The following is a 14,929-nucleotide window of genomic DNA, read 5'->3' on the forward strand; positions in this document are numbered from 1 at the left end:
GGAAAATGAAAACTAGTATTACTGAAGCATTTAGAATTTTTTTCATACTTGCTTTATGACCAGCATTTCATTCATAGGCCTATAGTGGGTAAATTGTGTCATGAGGTGGTCAACAATTAAAAATGACTAATTTGACCTCTTCCCTACAGACCAGAATGCATCTTTTTATACTGTAATGGCTGTGCGATCAAAACATGTGGTTATAATGGAAGTCGATGGGGAAATTTCATCCACCAACAGTATGAAAGGGAGAAAAAGTTCAAATCTGATGGTGCACAAAAACTAATAATGCATCAAAGTCAATGTTGTACTTATTCATGTACATTATGCATGATGCTGGACAAATAGTTTTATTACTTTGTGAAAGCATTAAAACTTACAATAACACACAACATTTTTCACTTTTATTTCATTTATTATTTTGCAGGAAAAGATTAAAAATAACGTAATAAAATCAGAATTAAACAGCTCTGACTCACTTAAAACTGGTTTACAGCTAATTTCTGTTCTGCATTACATAAAAGACAAAATCATATAACAAAACAGAACACACAAAAGATCCAGTACCACAGAAATTACTACGTACTTTGTTGAATCAATTCAAAGATTTCATGAGATGATCACAAAGTAACGATGGGTTCGTCCTTTGCCAGTGGTTATTTCTCTGTGTTTTTTGAATGTTTTTTTTTTATTCCAAAGGAATTATAAAATTGCTTGTCCTATATTATGTTTTTGGCATGCAGTGTTTTGTGTCACCATGTTTTTCACTTTAACACTCAGTGTGTATACTTGTGTTACAGGACTTTGCTGCTGGATGTAAAATACAGAGTGGCAAGTGCGTTGTCACTATTAAGGTAAGTATTGGTTCTTTCTTTGTCAGACCTGGCTATTGGCAATGTATGCTCAGGCCTGGAATGAAGTCATTTTTAGGAGAAGTCACTTTGGCCTATGATGAATTCGCATTTATTTGAGCTTTCTGGACAAACTGTATGGCACAAAAGTGCACAAACAATAGGTAATAATTACACTGTATGAAGAAAGGAAACAGAAACAGTTTTAGCTGATAATTAGCCAGATGAGCTCCTGTAAGTAATCAATACAAACACACATCATTAGACTGTAAACCATTATTCAAACCAATAAATAAATGCAGTCAATCAGACAACGTAAAAGCTCATTTTATATTTCACTATTATAAAAATATTGGGTTTTTATTGTGTTGTGTACTTTCAGTAGTGAGTGACAGATAAACACACACAAAGGGCAACCATTTATTGCATACTACAGTTAGAAACTGACAATAATTAGCTGATAATTAACCTGATCAGCCACAAAGTAATTGATACACAAATTATTAAACCATTAACCAACCAACATTATTAGACCAACTGTATGATTAGAATTGTATAGATTGCAGTGTCCATGGCCAATTCCATTCTATTTAAAGTCTGACCTTTGCTAATTCAAATTTTCTTTCTTTGTAAGACCTGTATACGGCAGTATACAAAAACATTTTTGGAAAATTGAATTGTACATTAACATTAACATCTTCAAATGGCTCTTAATAAACACAGTATTTTTTTCGGACAGTGTTTAACATTATAAATCAATAAATTCTACTACATTTTAGCAGCTTTCTGAGTGTTTTCTTAGTGTTAGACCAGTCGATTAATCTAAATTCAATTTTGCCTTAATCGACAGGGAAATTAGTCACCAGGAACATCCCTAATGGTGACTAGGGATGTAACAATACATTCAACTCAAGATTCGATACAATTTCTGATACTGGCTTAATGATACTATTTTTTTTTTAACATAATGAGATTGCAGACAAATTATGACTAAAAAATATTCTTGTAATTATTTCTCAGATAAAAAACACAACATTTCTGAGGTAGGGTGTAGCTGCAAAACACAAACTATGCGATGAATGTATATTTAATAGGGCTGTCAAAGTTAACACGTTAATGCTTTAATGTAAATTCCTTTTAACAGCACAATTTTTTTTTTAAACTTTATTTTTATTATTTTCTTTTAAACAAAAACAGAACTTAAAACAGACAAGGTCATCACAGGTGTAGAGAAATGCTAAACATACAGAATGAGGATTGAATGAACCTGCGTTACATTCATTGTCGAAAAAGTCCTTTATGTCCATGAGTGTTATTTGAGGTCCAAAAAGTTTTTATGATCCTTGGCTCCATTTAATGCTAGTTGTCAGTGTTTCCTTCAAAGTGAGATGTCTCCCATTCTTTCTTAACTTAAAAGTCTACTCTGTTTGTGCAAAGGAAAAATACATTACATTGTTTCTCCAACCAAACACGTATAAAGAAATCACTACAGTTTCAAATAGGACAAATAGGACATTTTTTCCAGTATTTTTCACATTTCTTGGTAGCATGTCTCAGGGAAAAGGTCAATCGTTCCATAGTATAAATGGCATTAATTATTTCTATCCACTCAAGGATTGTAGGAGGTTCTATGCTCAACCATTTTCTGGTTATTGCTTTTTTTTACTACCTGCTAGTAGTATTTGTAACAGGTATCTGTCCTGTTTTTTCAGGACAGTTGATACATTTCCCAAATATATAACACTGAAATTAAAATCAAGCTCTGAGCTGATTATAGATCTGATCTCTGTCACCACATCTGTCCAGTAAGAAAAGATTTTAGGGCACTCCCAAAAAATGTGAAAATGACCAGCAGACATTTTACCACACATTCTCCAGCACCGACCTTGTTCGGGGTTGTGACTTTGTGATTTTTTAACCTTTGGAGTTATAGGTGTCCAGGTGTATTCCCTCCATAAATCTGAACTTGAAGTTGTAGACATTGTCCTACAAATATTTAACCAGTCATCTTCAGTCAGTGTTATGTTAGCTTCTTTCTCCCACCTTGATTTAACATACAGAGTGGAAAAACCCCTGTCCAGTTGTAAAGATGAGTAAGTCTTTGAGATCAATTTCCTATTAGAGTTACCTTTGTATGCATCAGTGAATATCTTAATCAATCTCAGTCCCTTCTCTCCAATAGTTTTAATATTTGTGTCAAAATAATGTCTCAGTTGAAGGTACCTGTTACAGTGATGATTATTGTGGGAATAAGAAGAAAGAAGAGATGACACAGGTGTACCCAAAAAAAATGTTCAATACGAGCTCGGGTTCTTCCACATCATACAGCATACAGAGTAAGAAGGAATGAACCAAGAACACTCCAACAGTTACAGCTTATATAGGGTTGTCTGACTATACATAACCGGTTTATTTTTGGACCATGCAAATATGCCAACAATGGACAGAGTCTTGTCCACCAGACTTTCTGGCACCCTGCCAGCCATATATCTGTCACCATACACGTCATGTCGGAGTGTAAAACATACCACACCGGTCACAGAAATACATCCTGACAGTACTTAAAGAAATTGCATTTCTCTACATTATATGTTTTTGAAAGACTGCATTTGTCCAGGATTTCAATCTGTTGTCAAATTTAGGCGGTGTTGCCAGCGTAATATTCGTGCATTCCTCTCGAAGTTCAGGTCTTTAAATTCTTTATGCCAAATGTTTAAGGGGACTGCAGTCCATTTAGATAATTTGTCTAAATATTTCTTCTGAAGGGATTTTTCCCCAAGTACAGATTGAAGAGGTATGTTTGTTTGAGTTTGTTCTATGTCTTTCCATTTCGCATCATATGTAGGATCACACCAGCAAACCAGAAAACGTTAACTGTGCTGCTTTGTAATAATCTTCTAAGCAGAGTGAAGCCCTTCCTCTTCTGTCCTTGGGCAATTGTAATGTCTGAAATCGAATCCTAGGTCTTTGCTTTCCCCAAATGAAGGATGAAATCATTCAGCTCCACTCACTGAATTGCTTGGGAGGGACATCAACAGGCAATGACTGAAAAAGGTAGAGCAGCCTGGGTAATATATTTATCTTTATAACGTCTATTCGATTATACATATTCATTGGTAATAATGACCAGCGATTTAAATCGGCCTTAATATCCGCTGTTATATGAGTATAGTTATGTTCATAGATGGCAGTTAGATCTCTAGGTATTTGTACTCCCAGGTATTTAATTATGTCACCCTTCCATTTAAAATGACATAATCTGTAAACTTTTTCTTGTGGTTCATAGTTAAAAGTAAGAGTTTGGGTTTTCTGTAAGTTCAATTTGTACCCGGAGTATGAACCAAATACTTTAAGAAGAGACAGTAATTTAGGCAAGCTTTCATTAGGGTTGGTAAGCGTCACAAGAATGTCATCTGCGTACAGACAGGTCTTGTGTTGTGTGTCTCCAATCAATATGCCTGTTATGTCATTATCTTCTCTGATTTCCTGTGCTAGTGGCTCAATAAAGAGGGCGAAAAGTGTAGGGCTGAGGGGGCATCTCTGACGACATCCCCTCTCAAGAGACACTGTTTTAGATAAATTCCCTTTTATTTTAATTCTGGCTGTGGGAGAGCAATGAAGGTAAAGATTTCAGGCATCCAACTACCTGGCTGTTAAAACCAAATCGTCTAAGAACCAACCAGTTTGGTTTGTATCTATCAAATCCAGGATTATATTTTCCATTCGTTTTGTGAGTATTAATGCAAATAATCTGTAGTCCATATTTAAAACAGATATGGGTCTGTAAGAACTAGACTCTGTCCTATCTTTACCCGTGTTAGGAATGACTAAAATTACTGCTTGTGTCCAGGACGATGGAGTCTCCCCCCCTCGAAGAACATAATTAAAACATTCCTCAAGAACTGGTATTGTAATCTCTCTAAAGGTTTTATACCATTCCGATGGGTAGCCATCTGCACCTGGCATTTTATTCGTTTTTAATCTTGATATAGCCTTGTTTATTTCTTCTTCTATTATCTCCTGAGTTATTATTTTATTCTGCTCTGTTCCTACAGATGGTGAGTCTAAAGACATTAGAAAATTTGATATGGCCGTTGACTCAGCTGCCTGAGGCTGAGCAAAATAATATAATTTTGTGTAGTATTTTTCAAAGGAAATTTGTATGTCATCCAGTGTATGATACATCTTATTGGTTTGCGGGTCTCACTTTATGTATAAATCTCTCGGCCTGCTGTTTGTGTATTCTCCAAGCAAGTAGTTTTTTTTTATTTAGAACCATTCTCATAAAAAATTTGTTTAATTAATTTAGCTCTCTTCTCTATTTGATTTTCATATACTTTGTTTAAAGTCTGTTTTATATCCTGAATCTGGTTTAGAACATCAATGTCATTATATTCCATATGTTTATTCTCCAAAGACTTCAAGTTTTCAGTCAAATCCTTGTTTCTCTTTTTCCTTCTTCTTCTGAGCTGACCACATGATAAGTTTACCTCCTGATCTGTGAGGAGAGCTGGAAGTTTACCTTGTTTGAAATTAGTATCGCTACAGTGCAGTGCGCCATAGAAGCTTCAATTGACTTAACTATTGAAGTTTCTAGTGCATTTTGGCCTTAATGTTAAATTGAGCAGGTCAGTGCTCATCTGTGCCTGATGGACTTTGTCATGTAATTATTTGAGCATGTATTTTTATGCCAAATGCAGTGCCTCTGAGGGTTTCTGGGCATATTTGTCATTTAGGTTAATGTATTTGATTTAATAAAGTTACATTTGAATTACACTTTAAACACTTGAAAAATATCCCTTTAACCCTTGAGGCAGCCTTAAAAAAAACTATATACTTTTTTCCCAAAGGCCAAAACACATTGCAGGGTTCAGAAAAATGCAGTGAAGTGACAAACATTTCATGGAGGAGCCGAGCATCGGTCTGTTTCAGACAGATATTTTAATCTGATTTAATCTGATGCTGTGGATGTGGGCCCTCAATTCTGCAGTGTCTCTTGACTGGTCCTGCCATATGATAGCCAGAATACTTTTGACTGCGGTCTGGTGTTTGCTGAGTGTCCTGTATCTCAATGCAGTTGTCTGGATGCGGGCCCTCAATTCCAGTGGTGGACAAAGTACTCAACCCCAGTACTTGAGTCAAAGTATAGATACTCCTGGTCAAATATTACTCAACTACAAGTGAAAGTTGCTCAGTCAAAATTTTACTTGATTTAAAGTACTAGAGTACTTGGTTTTGAAAATACTTAAGTATTCAGAAGTACACGTTTATAAAAATACTTAAGTATTTAAAAGTACAAATTACAAAGTACATTTTCTAATATCAATACATGCTGTATTGTTTTCATGATGCATTTACAGAAGCTTGTAACTCTCTGAAACCATCTAATGATGCACTGACCTGCTTGTAGAACCACTCTGCTACACAAAGCCTATAGAAACACCTATAAACACTTCAGCATAGAAATACAATCAAAACCAAAAAGGACAGCTGTTGTCATGTTCTGATGTAACTGTATTAAAATCACCACATAAAATTAGATTGAAGCTAACTGTAAGGAGTTCTCCAAGTCTGTTAAATAACTGAGATTTCTTTCTGTCTTCAGAGGCAGTATATATACATGAATTATGTGGTATTTTTCACCCCGATTAAAACAATCCAACTTTAAAAGCTACCTGGAACAATTAATAATTATAATAACATCTTGAGATTTCATTTTGTCTTTCTCCTGCTGTCACCATTACTGCTTTTTGTTTGAATGACAGAGGGACAACTTGCTTGTTCTGGGTTATGGGTCCTGGATGATGTATTTCCACTTTTACATCAATCCAGAGGAGCTACTGTGATTGGTTTTCTTTTGTGAGGAACACAGCATGTGACCAACTGCATTTTAGAAAAGAAAAACACCAACAGCTGACTTCAAAGCTCAGTCGAAAAGTAACAACAACCTTCCTAGAAATGTAGTGTAGTCAAAAGTACAATATTTGTTTTTGAAATGTAGTGGAGTGAAAGTAATACGTTTCCAAAAAAACAAATACTCAAGTAAAGTACAGATACTCAAAAATGTACTTAAGTACAGTACTCAAGTAAATGTACTTTGTTACTGTCCACCACTGTTTAGGTGTAAATCTGGAACAAATAAGTAATGCGAGTTTAATATTTAAGAAATTGAGTGACTCGAACTTAAACTAACATCATTTAAACAATTTTTGATTTAAGAGCTAAGTTGATTCCAAGTTTTAGAAAACTAAATCTGGTAAATTCCCTAAGGATTCTCTAGGAGAGAGGAGGCACCATGGTAGGTTTATGAGCCTCGTGCAAACTGCTTCTTGTAACCGGCGCCAAAAGTAAAAGACTGTGCGCCTTAGGGAGCCTTCAACGAGCTTCATGGTCAGGCCAATGGGTAGAATAAGAGGGCCCACCTTCATCCCTCTCCCCTTTCCCATAGCTTTAATGCCTTGGGGTTCATACGTTGTCTCAAGCCAGAAACGAGGCCAGTGAACAGAGGTCAAGTTGTGCAGGGGACCCACGGTGGCAACCGGACAAAGGACGGAGCCATAGCCGTAATTTTTCTGGGGGCTAAGACCCGCTAGTACAGTCCACTGATCCATGAGTGCTGCAGGCAGCAGATTAATGAACATGCTGTCGCCTGCAGGAAAGTCTCAGTTTGTGGGTCTTGATGACACAAGATGAAAATCGCCAAAACTGCCCAATCAAGGGATACACCAGTGTATCCTCAGTCTGAGCTCCTCCCAGTAAATTGCACTGCTCTCTGTTCAGCGTAAATGAAAAGAAACTAAACTTAATTGATATGTTTTTTTTTTGTTGTTGTTGCTTTTTCTGCATTTTACTGTGACACACCTAGTTTTCATACTGAAAATTATTCAGCTCTTGCAGTGAGCAAGGTGAACGAAAATTTAGAGTTGCATGTGTTGAAAATATCTGTTTGCTTAATCAATTTTAATTTTCACTGTAATCAAAGAGTACATCTAACACTTATTCCAAAATTTTAAGCACTGATAACCCTGAACTTTTGAGTTTATTGGCTCAAAAAAAAGTTAGCTTTACTCTAGTACTTGCCTAACTTACTCAGGTTTACAGTGAATAAATATTAAATAATAACAACAACAACAACAACAACAACAATAATAATAATAATAATAAATAATAAATAATAAACAACCAGCCAAAAAGCTGGTATTTCTTTTTCCTTTTTTTGTAATTTTTTTTCATAGCACCTGTTCATAGAAGCAAAAAAGAAAAGACATTTGAGGAAAGTATCTTTATCCCTGAATTGCACCTCAGTGGCGAACCGTGACAATTAGAGCTGGGACTTCAGTTCAGCCAAAACTTTGCCAGACACCAAAAATGCAGCAAAATGGAAAAGGATTTTGCTGGAATAAGGGGGAGGCCGCAGTTAGCTCATGACATGTTTGTACTATATACAAACCATGCCATACGTGTCATATACGTGCCATATATAAACTCCACTTGAGGGCAGCAAACACCGCACAATAATAGCTGAACAAGAGTTTTCTGTACTAAAACTTTACTGCTGTTACTGTTACTATTGTTTGGGTAAGTTATAATTAAGTTTGTGTTTAATATTAAGAGCTGTACTAATGGATAAGGATCATGAGTCTCCAGTTTTATTTTTTCTGTCTACTAACACAGCTCTGTCTGCTGTCCTGTGCTGTGCTGTTAGGAGAAACTTTAATGAAGAAAATTCAAGTGTCTGAAAATTCTTTTCTAACAGACACCGGGATGAGCGCAATTTCAGTCCCGGACATGCAGATCCTCCACTACACCACGAAAGTCTGCCTTAAACAAGTCAGTACTATCAAGTCAGCCACCGAGCAACAGCGTTGGTCTCGATGGCTTAGTCACCAGCAAGATATCACTGACCTTCAAGAAGGCCTAAGGCAGGGGTCAGCAAACCCATGGCTCTGGAGCTGCAAGCAGCTCTTCAGCCTCCTTGTAGTGGCTCCCTCTGGCTTTGACAGAAAAAAAAGAAAAGAAAGCAAATGAATAACAGTTATTTCTTAATTTAACTTTGATTTATTTCATTTTTATTTATTTTGTTGCACAGTTATCTTGGAGTTTGAGGTGATACTAATTTTAAAAAGTTTTAATAATCTGTCAACTAAAATATGCATCACATCCACGTCTATCCACGCCTTTACCTGCAGGGGGCTTCTTGAGTGTGCGATCCCCGCCCTCGGTAAGCCAACCATGAATAAATCCAAAAAAAGAAAAGTCTCAGAGGAAAATAGAGAGTTTAATTCTGCGTGGACATATTCCTTTGCCTTAACTGCCAGCGATGCTGGCTTACCTGTGTGCTTGATATGTGGCGAGAAATTAGCAAACCAAAAAAAATGTAACGTTGAAAGACATTTTCAGAGCAAGCATTTGCTGAAAAGTACAAAACAGGAAATTGTTCAGAAAATTAAAGAAGTGCCTCTCTCTGCGAAGACCGTCAAGGACAGGGCCATTAAAATGGCATCAAACATCACCAGTAAGCAAATTAATGACATCAATTCAGCTCAAGCATATTCAATTGCCTGTGATGAGTCAAGTGATGTAACAGCACTGTTATGCAGATGTGTAAACTCTGATGGGTTGCAGGAAGAACTGATTGAACTTATAACGCTAAAAGGCCAAACATGGGGGGAGGACATTTGTGAGGCTGTTGTGAGTTGCCTAAAAGCCAAAGGAAAAAAAAAACACTCACCTGGTGTCAGTGGCAACTGACAGTAGTATGAGAGGAGCACAGAAGGGCTTTGTGAATTTACTTCAGAAGTCACTGGATCGAAAGCTGCTGACGTTTCACTGCATCTTGCACCCAGAAGCACTGTGTGCTCAAACAGCATTTGGGGAAAGATTCAGCGAGTTCAGAAAGGGAAAAAAACACTCTGTCCTTCCCTGTCACACCCCTGGACATGGACCCATCCCTGCTGAACATTTCTGCATTCGCAAGAGTAATTCAGCCCGATCTTGAAATTGAACTGGCCGACATAGCGGATAAAGACTTATGGGTGTCCAAGTTCAAAAGCCTGACAGCGGATCTTGAAAAAGTCATCTGTCAGAAGGCCGTTCTCGCTAAAGAGCACTAATGGAGTGATATTGAAACCCCCCCCAAACCCGACAAACTTGTTTTTGAAACATGAAATGCCATTCCTGACACTTATATGAACATGAAAAACAATTTGAAGTCCTGTCCATCTTTGGCTCAACATACTTATGTGAGCATGAAGCATGAACTTCATAAATTCCAAATATCGCTCCCACCTCACAGATGAAAATCAAGTCACATTAAATAGGTGAGAACACTAGCATTTAATAGGTTATTGCTTTTCAGAAAAACATTTATTTTAGACCCGGAGCTGATGTAGTTTTGTTTGTATGTTCAGGTGCTTTGGTGCTGATTGCTGTACGTGGCTGAGGAAAACAAAAACAGAAAAGGATGACAGCACACTGAAATGGACTTCACTATGTTTTATTTATATTAAAGTGGGCTAGTTTTTATTTTATTAATTTTACACAAATAGGCACGCATAGTTCAGTGTTTAATTCATTTCAAAGTAGGCCTACACATGCACACTAAACTTCTGTTTGGGGTTTTCCTTCATTATAACAGGTAAAAATAGAAAAAGAATAAAATTTATAAAATTTTATAAGCTGTGTATATATATATATATATATATATATATATATATATATATATATATATATATATATATATATATATATATATATATATATATATATAATCACTCTTTAAAAAACTGCCGCTTACACAACAATTTCTCGTTTGTTAAAAGTGCAGTAATCCATATTAGTGAATTATTACAAAGTAAAAAATTATCACCACTTAATTAATCAACACTTTTTAACCTTCTTTTAACTGATTGTTCTGATTTTCTAGATGGCAAACTCAGATCTCACCCTCAGTGTCATCAACCCAGGTTCTAGCAACAGCAGGCAGCTATTCAGTTTTCAGTGAAAAGGCTGTGATAAATTCACTGTACACTACCTACCTAGCACCAAACAGCAGAAATTTGGTGCAGACCAAAACACAAATAAAGTGAATACAAAGTGATATTTGTCAGGTGGACCCCACCACCACCAACACCTGTCAGGACAAGCAGTTGTGGATGGATGGAATACTTTTTCTGAATCTAACTACTTCAAATTGGTATTTCTAAAGTGTTATATCATGACAGAATTTAAGTACAGGCCCTCACACTAAGAGCTGAAATGATTTGGTTAATCATATATGAAATGTCAGACATTTGTGAAAATACTCCTTAGATTATATTTCTTTATATTTGTGTATATATGCTGTATGTGTGTGTAGCCCTGTGTTGTTCAATCATAAAAAATGGCATTGATACTTTTTAAATATTTTGTTGATCTTATTTTATCACACTGAAAATAATTAAAATGCTATTACTGGTGTTACGGTTCTCAATTCCTTTTGTCAGACAGTTACTTGATGTTGCGCAGTTGCCTATTTACGTCACAGGGTGGTACTGTTGCGCTGCCTGTTCTGCAGTTGATCTGGTGATTCGCTCTGTTTATCCCTTCCAGGGCACCGTAGTGTTGGGATTTGCTCCGTGTAGGACGCCATGTTTTTCAAAGTTTATTTTCGCTTGCTCCGCAAGGTAAGCATTGGATCAGTATCCTACATTATGTCTAAACGTTAGCACTAAAACCACCCATCCTGTTCACTGGTTCATGTGTACATGTTGGGTGAAAGTCCGCCATGTGTTTCAGTGATAATTGGCCGTGTTTTTAACAGTTTGTGAGTGAGTTTGTGACACAGTGAGGTATGGCTATGAACGTGGCTAGCATGCTGTATATGAGTAGACAATTGACTGTAATCTAGACAGGATGGAGCATTCATTTTTTGTGTCTACCTAGTTATTAAGTTGAGAATGTAATGTTATGTTGGTCATTTGTTCTTTTCAGAATGCTGTATGTAATTAAATTAGACTGATATTTATTTTCATGTGACGTATAATTTTTTCTATTTTTTGCTGGGTAAGAAATTGTAAAATAAAACCACTTGATGATATGGTAAAGACTGGCTTTGTAGACAGGGGATACATATTTTGGCAGACTGAAAATACAGCCTGACAGAATGTGTGTCCCCGCATGATGGGGGATACATATTTTGACAGACTGACTGAACAAGTCTTCATAATGAAAACATGTCCTTAACGAAGAAAGGAAAACATATTATTGCATTCGTGCAATAAACCTTGACAACAAGCACTGAAGAATAAAAACATTTATTTTGATACATGAGCCATGTAAAACTTTTTAAAGTCTCCTTGAGAGAACAGCAGTAATCACACGACAAATTATACAATCCACATATTGCTATATTTCATTATATCATTGAGCATAGTAACGTCCATCTTTACTGTACTCTACTGTTCACCTTTACTGTTTACAGTTCAAATTAAACAGCCCTGACTCATTTAATACTGATTTACAGCTAAATCCTGTTCTGTATCACATAAAAGACAGAAGCACGTGACAAAACAGAACAAACAGAAGATACAGTAACACACAAATTACTACGTACTTTGCTGTATCAATTCAAAGATTTCATGAGATGATCACAAAGCAACGATGGGCTTGTCCTTTGCCACAACTCGTTGCATTCATGCCAAATTTGCCAGTGAGACTAAACTATCAGGTTATTTCTGTGTTTTTGGAATGTTTCTTTTTTTTCATCCCAGAGGAATTATACATTTGCTTGTCCTATATTATGTTTTTGCCACGCAATGTTTTGTGTCACCGTGTTTTTCACTTTAACACTTTGTGTGCATACTTATGTTCCAGGAGTTTGCTGCTGCGTGTAAAATACAGAGTGGCAAGTGTGTTATCACCATTAAGGTAAGCTGCTTCCATGTGATGTAGCTTAAGTATGACTATAAAAATATTGGTTCTTTCTTTGTCAGAACAGGCTATTGGCATCATATACTCAGGCCTAGAATGAGGTCATTTTTAGGAGAAGTCACTTTGGCCTATGATGAATTCAAATTTATTGGGGCTTTCTGGCCAAATTGTAGGGCACAAAAGTGCACAAACAGTAGGTGGTAATTACACTGTATATAGATGAAACAGTTTTAGCTGATAATTAGCTAGATGAGCTACTGTAAATAACCAACACAAACACCCATTATTAGACTGTAAACCATTAATCAAACCAATGAATAAATGCAGTCAATCAGACAATTTAAAGGCTAATTTTATGTTTCACTAGTATAAAAGTATCAGTTCTTTTTGTTGTGTTGTGTACCTTCAGTAGTGAGTGACAGGTAAACACACACAAAGGGCAACCATTTATTGCATACTGCAGTTAGAAACTGACAATAATTAGCTGATAATTAACCTGATCAGCCACAAAGTAATTGATACACAAATTATTAAACCATTAACCAACCAACATGATTAGACCAACTGTATGATTAGAATTGTGTCGATTGCAGTGTCCATGGCCAATTCCACTCTGTTTAAAGTCTGACCTTTGCAACATCTCAGTGAAAGCCATGTATCTCTCCTCTGAATATCTGGAGCGGTACTCACAAACATTCTAAAAAATGAAAAAAAAAGGAGGGACAGAAATTTTTATCTTGGTGAGGAGGTGTGGTTGACGCTGTTGCTGGGTATGACTTATTCTTTTAAAAGGTGTGATTGGTTAATCCAAAAAAATAGGACAGATAGAATTTAGTCTCTATTAGGGCTGAACAATTAATCAAAATTTTGTCACAATTTCAATATGTTCTGCTGCAATTTTCAAATCACAGGATGCACAACATTTTTTAAAGGCAAAATTAAGGTCAAAATACCATTTTAAATAAATATTGTGGTGCTGCAGAGGTGTACTGGCCAACACATCATTCTCTAGTTTAGTGCAGATCCCTGAAAATAACACACCATAATCATTTTAATGTGTTTTTCAACTGAGAATAATGTAAAAAATATCCTTTCTTTCAATATTACAAATCCTTTTGCAATAGCAAAATCAATCAAAATAATTGCAACTAGATATTTCTTAAAATTTGTTCAGCCCTAGCCCCTATTAAGACATGGCGTAATTATGAACACTATTTAACCCTCAATAACACCCATGGACATTTTTTTCCTTTTGGATTTTAATTTTTCCATCATTTTGGCTGTGTTAATGCATATTGCATACACTTTGGTCAGGTTGTGTATTTTTGTGTTAATTTAGACACTTAAACTTCATATGCTATGATATCTCTAAAATAAACTGTGTAATGAAAATGTTCCCCAATTTACATCCAGAAGATATTTTTGTCCCCTTGACTAGTGGCAAAACTGCGATTTTTGATCCCATTGCCATTGGAGCATAAAAGCATGTTTGGGTTTTTTTTTTGGCTCTCATCCTGCAGTCTTCAAAGTTGTTTTTGTATGTCTGCTGTTAACTATACTTGATGTGAATGTGGACTTAGAGAAATTAAATGTGAGCTTTGAGCTTTACTTGTAGTAAAGTTCAAAGTCCCTCAATAATCCACAGTCAAACATTCACTCATTCATCTCATTCATGTAAACAGACAGCTGCATGAAGGACACAGGTGCAAGAAAAACAGAAAAACACAAAGTCTGAGAGTCCATGAGTTTACACACACACACAAAGTCTCTCTCTCTCTCTCTCTCTCTCTCTCTCTCTCTCTCTCTCTCTCTCTCTCTCTCTCTGTCTCTCTGACTCTCTCTGTGTGTGTAGCTGTTATCAGCGGTCAGTTTGTCTGCTGCGCACATGACGTGACCATCGTGCAGAACTCGTGTGTGACAATGACGGGCACAGAATCAGATATGTGACGCTGACCGGCCAGTCACCGGTCAGGGCAGGTCATGCTGAAAACCGGCCAGTTCTGGTCGATCGGTGCATCCCTAATATGTGCTGTACTTATTAAGGAATGCACAAGGGTTAAGATAATATCTTTTGAATAAATTGTAAGCCATACTGTAAAAGTAGCTTACAAAATATAGCAGTAGCTATTAGGGATGGGCATCAAGACCCGGTTTTACTTTAGAACCAG

Source organism: Lutjanus erythropterus, chromosome 14, assembly GCF_056507025.1.
Source record: "Lutjanus erythropterus isolate fLutEry1 chromosome 14, fLutEry1.hap2, whole genome shotgun sequence".
NCBI lineage: Eukaryota > Metazoa > Chordata > Actinopteri > Lutjaniformes > Lutjanidae > Lutjanus > Lutjanus erythropterus.